Below are 9,577 nucleotides of genomic sequence, written 5' to 3'. Positions count from 1 at the left end.
CTCACTTTTGGTAACTTAGTTGGGGTTGGTCTTGTTAGGGAGACCACAGAGGCTGTGTTAGTCTCTGAGGGGGCTATTGATTTAGCCACCTTAGTTGTTTGTCCCCTTAATATGGATAAGTACAAGCAGCTACCCCTAATAAATGGTGTTGAGGTTCAGGCCTACAGGGACACTGGTGCCAGTGTGACTATGGTCATAGAGAAACTGGTCAACCCTGAACAACACCTACTTGGTCACCAGTACCAAGTAACCGATGCTCACAACAACACACTTAGCCACCCCATGGCTGTTGTAAATCTCAACTGGGGGGGGGGGTTACTGGTCCAAAGAAAGTTGTGGTAGCCACAGATTTACCTGTAGACTGTCTACTAGGAAATGATTTGGAGACATCAGCTTGGTCAGATGTGGAGTTGGAGGCCCATGCAGCAATGCTGGGCATCCCAGGGCATATTTTTGCTTTAACCAGGGCTCAGGCCAAAAAGGAAAAAGGACAGGGAAGCTTGGATCCTGGAACAATGGACCAAGTGCTCCCAAAAGCTAGGGCTAGTAGAAGCAAACCACTTCCTACTATCCATCCCTCTACAGTGGATTCAACTTCAGAGGAAGAAGAATTCCCTCCCTGTGCAGAACCTACACCAGAGGAGCTTGAAGCAGACACTGCTGAGCTTTTGGGTGAAGGGGGGTCTGCCAGGGAGGAGCTGAGTGTGGCACAGCAAACCTGTCCCACATTAGAGGGTCTGAGACAGCAAGCTGTCAAACAGGCTAATGGGGATGTCAGTGACTCTCACAGAGTTTACTGGGAGGACAACCTCTTGTACACTGAGGCAAGGGATCCTAAACCTGGAGCTGCCAGGAGATTAGTGATTCCTCAGGAGTACAGAAAGTTCCTCCTAACTCTTGCCCACGACATTCCCCTAGCTGGGCATCTGGGACAAATGAAAACTTGGGACAGGCTTGTTCCCTTGTTTCATTGGCCTAGAATGTCTGAGGACACAAAAGATTTTTGTAAGTCCTGTGAAACCTGTCAAGCCAGTGGCAAAACAGGTGGCACCCCAAAGGCACCCCTTATTCCACTGCCTGTGGTTGGGGTTCCCTTTGAAAGAGTAGGGGTTGACATAGTTGGCCCCCTTGACCCTCCTACTGCTTCAGGCAATAGGTTTATCTTAGTGGTAGTGGACCATGGCACAAGATATCCTGAAGCTATTCCTTTAAGGACCACTACAGCTCCTGCAGTGGCAAAGGCCCTCCTGGGAATATTTTCCAGGGTGGGCTTCCCAAAGGAAGTAGTATCAGACAGGGGAAGCAATTTCATGTCTGCATACTTAAAGGCCATGTGGAAGGAGTGTGGTGTAACTTATAAATTCACTACGCCCTATCATCCACAAACAAATGGAATGGTGGAGAGATTTAACAAAACTCTCAAAGGCATGATTATGGGTCTCCCTGAAAAACTCCGCAGGAGATGGGATATCCTTCTACCATGCCTCCTTTTTGCCTACAGAGAGGTACCCCAGAAAGGAGTGGGCTTCAGCCCCTTTGAACTTCTTTTTGGTCACCCTGTTAGGGGTCCACTCACACTTGTCAAGGAGGGTTGGGAACAACCTTTAAAAGCTCCAAAACAAGATATTGTGGATTATGTACTTGGCCTCAGATCAAGGATGGCTGAGTATATGAAAAAGGTCAGTAAAAACCTTCAGGCCAGCCAAGAGCTCCAGAAGCAATGGCATGACCAGAAGGCTGTTTTGGTTCAGTACAAACCAGGGCGGAAAGTGTGGGTCTTGGAGCCTGTGGCCCCAAGAGCACTCCAAGATAAATGGAGTGGACCCCACACAATTGTTGAGAAAAAGGGTGAAGTCACCTATTTAGTTGACTTAGGCACTGCCAGGAGTCCCCTTAGGGTGCTCCATGTCAACCGCCTGAAACCCTACTATGACAGGGCTGATCTCACCCTGCTCAAGGCAACTGATGAGGGACAGGAAGAAGACAGTGATCCTCTACCTGATCTCTTCTCTTCCACAGAACAAGATGCTCTTGTGGAAGGTGTAGTTTTGGCTGATTGTCTTACTGCTGAGCAGAAAGACCATTGCATAAATCTCCTAGATCAATTCTCTGAACTCTTCTCTACTGTGCCAGGTACCACTTCTTGGTGTGAGCACACTATAGATACTGGAGACAGCTTGCCTGTCAAAAGTAAGATCTATAGGCAGCCTGACCATGTCAGGGACTGCATAAAGCAAGAGGTGCAGAAAATGTTAGAACTAGGAGTGGTTGAGCACTCTGAAAGTCCATGGGCTTCTCCTGTGGTACTTGTACCAAAACCCCATTCCAAAGATGGAAAGAAGGAAATGCGGTTTTGTGTAGACTATAGAGGTGTCAACCTGGTAACCAAAACTGATGCTCACCCTATACCCAGGGCAGATGAGCTCATAGATACACTGGCATCTGCCAAGTATCTAAGCACTTTTGATTTGACTGCAGGGTATTGGCAGATCAAATTATCAGAAGATGCTAAACCTAAAACAGCATTTTCAACCATTGGAGGACATTACCAGTTCACTGTAATGCCTTTTTGGTTGAAAAATGCACCTGCCACTTTTCAGAGGTTGGTGAACACAGTCCTGCAAGGGCTGGAAGCTTTCAGTGCAGCATATCTGGACGATATAGCTGTCTTTAGCTCCAGCTGGGATGATCACCTGGTCCACCTATGGAAAGTTTTGGAGGCCCTGCAAAAGGCAGGCCTCACTATCAAGGCTTCAAAGTGCCAGATAGGGCAGGGTAAGGTGGTTTATCTGGGACACCTTGTTGGTGGGGAACAGATTGCACCACTACAGGGGAAAATCCAAACAATTATTGATTGGGTTCCCCCTACCAGACAGACCCAAGTGAGAGCCTTCCTAGGCCTCACTGGGTATTACAGGAGGTTCATTAAGAACTATGGCTCCATGGCAGCCCCTCTTAATGACCTCACATCCAAGAAGATGCCTAAAAAGGTATTATGGACAGCAAACTGTCAGAAAGCTTTTGAGGAGCTGAAGCAGGCCATGTGCTCTGCACCTGTCCTGAAAAGCCCTTGTTACTCTAAAAAATTCTATGTCCAAACTGATGCATCTGAATTAGGAGTAGGGGCAGTCCTATCGCAACTTAATTCTGAGGGCCAGGATCAACCTGTTGCTTTTATTAGTAGGAGGTTGACCCCTAGAGAAAAGCGTTGGTCTGCCATTGAGAGGGAGGCCTTTGCTGTGGTCTGGGCACTGAAGAAGTTGAGGCCATACCCGTTTGGCACTCACTTCATTGTTCAGACAGACCACAAACCTCTACTTTGGCTAAAACAAATGAAAGGTGAAAATCCTAAATTGTTGAGGTGGTCCATATCCCTACAGGGAATGGACTATACAGTGGAACATAGACCTGGGAGTAGCCACTCCAATGCAGATGGACTCTCCAGATATTTCCACTTAGACAATGAAGACCCATCAGGGAATGACTAGTCTTATTGTCCTTCGTTTGGGGGGGGGGTTGTGTAGGAAAGTACCATCTTGCCTGGCATGTTACCCCCATTTTTCACTGTATATATGTTGTTTTAGTTGTATGCGTCACTGGGACCCTGTTCTCCAGGGCCCCAGTGCTCATAAGTGTGCCTGAATGTGTTACCTGTGTAGTGACTAACTGTCTCACTGAGGCTCTGCTAATCAGAACCTCAGTGGTTATGCTCTCTCATTTCTTTCAAATTATCACTAACAGGCTAGTGACCAATTTTACCAATTTACATTGGCTTACTGGAACACCCTTATAATTCCCTAGTATATGGTACTGAAGTACCCAGGGTATTGGGGTTCCAGGAGATCCCTATGGGCTGCAGCATTTCTTTTGCCACCCATAGGGAGCGCTGACAATTCTTACACAGGCCTGCCACTGCAGCCTGAGTGAAATAACGTCCACGTTATTTCACAGCCATTTTACACTGCACTTAAGTAACTTATAAGTCACCTATATGTCTAACCTTTACCTGGTAAAGGTTAGGTGCAAAGTTACTTAGTGTGAGGGCACCCTGGCACTAGACAAGGTGCCCCCACATTGTTCAGGGCCAATTCCCCGGACTTTGTGAGTGCGGGGACACCATTACACGCGTGCACTACATATAGGTCACTACCTATATGTAGCTTCACAATGGTAACTCCGAATATGGCCATGTAACATGTCTATGATCATGGAATTGCCCCCTCTATGCCATCCTGGCATAGTTGGCACAATCCCATGATCCCAGTGGTCTGTAGCACAGACCCTGGTACTCCAAAACTGCCTTTCCTGGGGTTTCACTGCAGCTGCTGCTGCTGCCAACCCCTCAGACAGGTTTCTGCCCTCCTGGGGTCAAGCCAGGCTTGTCCCAGGATGGTAGAACAAAGGACTTCCTCTGAGAGAGGGTGTTACACCCTCTCCCTTTGGAAAATGGTGTGAAGGCAGGGGAGGAGTAGCCTCCCCCAGCCTCTGGAAATGCTTTCTTGGGCACAGATGTGCCCAATTCTGCATAAGCCAGTGTACACCGGTTCAGGGGACCCCTTAGCCCTGCTCTGGCGCGAAACTGGACAAAGGAAAGGGGAGTGACCACTCCCCTGACCTGCACCTCCCCTGGGAGGTTCCAGAGCTCCTCCAGTGTGCTCCAGACCTCTGCCATCCTGGAAACAGAGGTGCTGCTGGCACACTGGACTGCTCTGAGTGGCCAGTGCCACCAGGTGACGTCAGAGACTCCTTCTGATAGGCTCCTTCAGGTGTTGCTAGCCTATCCTCTCTCCTAGGTAGCCAAACCCTCTTTTCTGGCTATTTAGGGTCTCTGTCTCTGGGGAAACTTTAGATAACGAATGCAAGAGCTCATCAGAGTTCCTCTGCATCTCTCTCTTCACCTTCTGCCAAGGAATCGACTGCTGACCGCACTGGAAGCCTGCAAACCTGCAACAAAGTAGCAAAGACAACTACTGCAACTCTGTAACGCTGATCCTGCCACCTTCTCGACTGTTTTCCTGGTGGTGCATGCTGTGGGGGTAGTCTGCCTCCTCTCTGCACTAGAAGCTCCGAAGAAATCTCCCGTGGGTCGACAGAATCTTCCCCCTGCAACTGCAGGCACCAAAAAGCTGCATTACCGGTCCCTTGGGTCTCCTCTCAGCATGACGAGCGAGGTCCCTCGAATCCAGCAACTGTGTCCAAGTGACCCTCACAGTCCAGTGACTCTTCAGTCCAATTTTGGTGGAGGTAAGTCCTTGCCTCCCCACGCCAAACTGCATTGCTGGGAACCGCGACTTTTGCAGCTACTCCGGCCCCTGTGCACTTCCGGCGGAAATCCTTTGTGCACAGCCAAGCCTGGGTCCACGGCACTCTAACCTGCATTGCACAACTTTCTAAGTTGGTCTCCGGCGACGTGGGACTCCTTTGTGTAACTTCGGAAGAGCACCGTTTCACACATCTTCGTAGTGCCTTTTTCTGGCACTTCTCCGGGTGCTACCTGCTGCTGAGAGGGCTGCTTGTCTTGCTCGACGTCCCCTCTCTCTCCTGACGCAATTTGTGACATCCTGGTCCTTCCTTGGCTACAGCAGCATCCAAAAACGCTTATCGCACCATTTGCAGCTAGCAAGGCTTGTTGGCGGTGTTTCGGCAGGAAATCACTTCTGTACGACTCTCCACAGCGCGTGGGATCCGTCCTCCAAAGGGGAAGTCTCTAGCCCTTGTCGTTCCTGCAGTAACCTCAGCTTCTTCTGTCCAGTAGAAGCTTCTTTGCACCCACCGCTGGCATTTCCTGGGCATCTGCCCATCTCCGACTTGCTTGTGACTTTTGGACTTGGTCCCCTTGTTCCACAGGTACCCTCGACTGGAAATCCATTGTTGTTGCATTGCTGGTTTGTGTTTTTCCTGCAGTATTCCTCTATCACGACTTCTTTGTCCTTGGGGGAACTTCAGTGCACTTGGCACTCACTTTTCAGGGTTTTGGGGTGGGCTATTTTTCTAACCCTCACTATTTTCTAATAGTCCCAGCGACCCTCTACAAGGTCACATAGGTTTGGGGTCCATTCGTGGTTCGCATTCCACTTTTGGAGTATATGGTTTGTGTTGCCCCTATCCCTATGTGTCCCCATTGCATCCTATTGTAACTATATATTGTTTGCACTGTTTTCTAAGACTATACTGCATAGTTTTGGTACTGTGTACATATATCTTGTGTATATTTCCTATCCTCTCACTGAGGGTACACTCTAAGATACTTTGGCATATTGTCATAAAAATAAAGTACCTTTATTTTTAGTATAACTGTGTATTGTGTTTTCTTATGATATTGTGCAAGTGACACTAGTGGTACTGTAGGAGCTTCACTCGTCTCCTAGTTCAGCCTAAGCTGCTCTGCTAAGCTACCATTATCTATCAGCCTATGCTGCTAGACACCCTATACACTAATAAGGGATAACTGGGCCTGGTGCAAGGTGCCCCTTGGTACTCACCACAAGCCAGTCCAGCCTCCTACACTGACTCACAAGGGGCCATGACCCCGCTCGTTCATTTACTTCGAACTTGGAAGATGAATGTAGCCGTGTAGATCTGTTTCTCCCTGTTTCCCATCGTCGGGAAGACAATGGAATTGCTGACCAAAAGATGTGCAAAAAATTACAAGGGAATGAAGTCACAGGATGTGCCACCTCTGAAGACGTCAATTATGAAGACCAATCAAAGACTTGTAAACCAATATGGGGTGAAGATTAGGATTACTTAATGTACTTTCTGATAGGTTAAAGATAGTGGGGTATAGTAAATGTCCAATAGAATTTTGGGGGAATGTACTACGGAAAAGGGATAAAAACCCATGTCACAGAGAGGTCATTTAGGCGGGTTAGGGAATGCTGTTGATTTTATCCAGAAACTCTGTCACTCTGTTTGGTGACTTGAGATTTTATTAAAACCATCCACACCCTTAGACTGCCCATTTACACTTTCCTCCTTATGAGGGAAGTGCCCCTTTTGTCCCTTAGCTGAGTTCTGACTGATGGTGATTTGACTGATGTCCTGAAGACGAAGACTGAACCTGTGCGCTGACCTAATCTTTGGAGGGTAACTATGACAATGCAATTGTAACTTGTCTGTTTGCTTTTCCTTTCTAGGTACCAACTGCTAACTTTTGACAGAGACCTTAGCTAAATGTTTTCCAAATTGGTGTTCAAAATTGTTTTGCATGAAGCCCAACATGCGAATGCTAATCAGTGGTTAGTACAGGTGTTCACCTAAACTGACGCAAATAGACAAACAACCGAGACTATGCTTTGTTGAACTGACGCAATATTGACACTCTGCAAAACTTTATCTATGTTCACGCCGTGTTATATTCTGATGTTTGTGATTCTCGCATTTATGAAATCTTATCAAAGTTGCCATATCGTGACTATGCTATTATGTTTCTTGTTGTTGAGATTAACGCATTTGCTTCTAGATTGTAATTAATAGGGAATAAAATTCATAAAATTCTACTAAACTGGTGTGGTTATTCATGGCTGAAAGGTCATGGTAGCGTTTTGAATTGATTAATGACTTTCACTAAAGTGAAATGCATTGTCGTGATAAATATTGATGACATTATTGATGTATTGATTGATATATTGATTAGCTATCTCGTCCTACGGTGTCTCTCAACTGGGTCAAAGGATTCATTGGCCTAAAACGAGTCCTAAACTATAAAACTGTGACCTTCGCGTTCATGTTTTGCTTTGCAGCAGGCGCATTAACCAGCTAAGCTACTGTGCCATATTCAACTCTGTCATTAGAGAACCTACGTCAGAAATCATGGATCTGGGCATCAGGTGCATTAAACCTTAGAGCTGTGTAAAAATCCATCTTGCGTGTGACCTTTTCATTTAAGGGATAAATTGGAGAGAAGGAGGCTGAACGGAGAAAGAAAGAATACGAAAGAAGGAAACAATAAAAGAAAGAGAATGAAAGAATAAAAAGTGAACCCACCATCTGCCAAAACCCGGGATCGAACCAGGGACCATTAGTTCTTCAGTCTAACGCTCTCCCAACTGAGCTCTTTCGGCGAGTTGATCACATATTGTGGCCAGTTGATAGTGGTAAACCACGTATTTGAAGTGTGGCAGTGCATGCACACAGCAGGAGGTAATAACTGAAAGAGAATGAAACGCATGAAATTCTCGCAGGAATGCACACAAATATATAACCAGAAGTGGGCTAGTGGCAGGTCCATGACGTCATCTTCTCTATCTCTCCGTGACGTCACTGTAGTTCAGCTGAGGGCTCTCAGGGTCCCTTTAACATCAGTCTTGCACCCTCTTAGACTGCTGCCTGCAGTAATCAATCAAAAAAACTATTGTTTGTGGTTTTGCACTTTTATATTCTCTCCCCATCTATCTGTAATTCCAACACTCAATATGTATTTTTTGCACGAACTGTGCTCCTGGTTTAAACCTCCATTGCCCGGCTCTGGCTGTACTTGGTGCAGTTAGAATGCATGCACAGCCCTGCTCTGGGTGGAATGTAGAGGGGTGGGGGCAATGAAAGGTTTGACAGTGAATGGTGGGGGGCGGTGGCCTCTCAGATTGAATTGCAGAAGCCCCCCCCCCCCCCCCCCCCCGGAGCTGGTAATGTGCAAACACAAGCGCTCCCCGGAAACGAAGCCAGGTGACAAAACCCTCGTGCACCCAATAAAGAACTTGTGTCCCGGGTCAGAGCCCCCCATGCAAACAGCGCCCCCCAGCCGCCGTGTGATGAGACTGCAGCAAACACAACAGGCTGTCTGGAGGAACCCGGGATGGTTTGTTTTCCTTAAGCTTGAAACCAGTTGTTTGCAGGTTATTTTGTAGCCACACACGAAAAACACATGGAGCTTTTTAAAGTTTTAGAGCCATTTTGGCGTCGATGATTTAATGAGCCGACGGTGGCCAGAGCTATGTCCCTCCAGACTGGAAAGTAACAGGATGTCTGTGGCAATAACAAGGGCTCCCGACCTTAACTCGACTACATTGCTGTGGGAGCAGGGACTGAGTGACACCCTCTAGAGCAGGAGTGGGGGGGTCACATGATCCGTCACTTTCTCCCTGCAGTGAAACTTCCGTCTGGAGCGACGCCCTCAGCCGGTTCCATGGTGTAATGGTCAGCACTCTGGACTCTGAATCCAGCGATTCGAGTTCAAATCTCGGTGGGACCTGAGGGTTTTGTTTCTTTGTCAATAAAATGTACTTTACACCATTTCAGTCTTGAAAATGATCAGCAAATAGCAGCGCCATTCTTGTGTCACTTGTCTATTTCTAATCACTCTGAAGCTGAGCACGACATCCTGTTTAAACGGAGGGTTTTATGGAGAGTCGTGTGAAGACCCTCTGTAGCCCCCCCGTGTGTGATTTGAGACGATATCGATTGCTTTTGTGGTTAATCAGAGGTTACTGTTTTCAGGTCGTTTCTCCTTTTAAACAATATATAAAATTGTAATACGCTGCCAACCAGTTCTCTTCCCGCCTATGACCCCCAGTTAGGACTTGTTAGCATTAAACACCGGGATGCTCGGCCCTCTGACTCCCAAACAAGCGCCTCCTTA

General features: G+C 47.3%; 1 non-coding gene across 1 annotated transcript; it reads left to right on the top strand.

The window, feature by feature from the left end:
* The first annotated feature begins 9,118 nt into the window (after window positions 1-9,118).
* Window positions 9,119-9,190, top strand: TRNAQ-CUG (transfer RNA glutamine (anticodon CUG)). The gene has a single exon. It is a non-coding gene; the product is annotated as a tRNA-Gln (tRNA).
* Window positions 9,191-9,577: the final 387 nt, after the last annotated feature.

The sequence above is a fragment of the Pleurodeles waltl genome, unplaced genomic scaffold, assembly GCF_031143425.1.
Source record: "Pleurodeles waltl isolate 20211129_DDA unplaced genomic scaffold, aPleWal1.hap1.20221129 scaffold_70, whole genome shotgun sequence".
Taxonomy (NCBI): domain Eukaryota; kingdom Metazoa; phylum Chordata; class Amphibia; order Caudata; family Salamandridae; genus Pleurodeles; species Pleurodeles waltl.
Note: the sequence above shows the minus strand (reverse complement) of the source record. Positions and strands in the feature narration are given on the sequence as shown.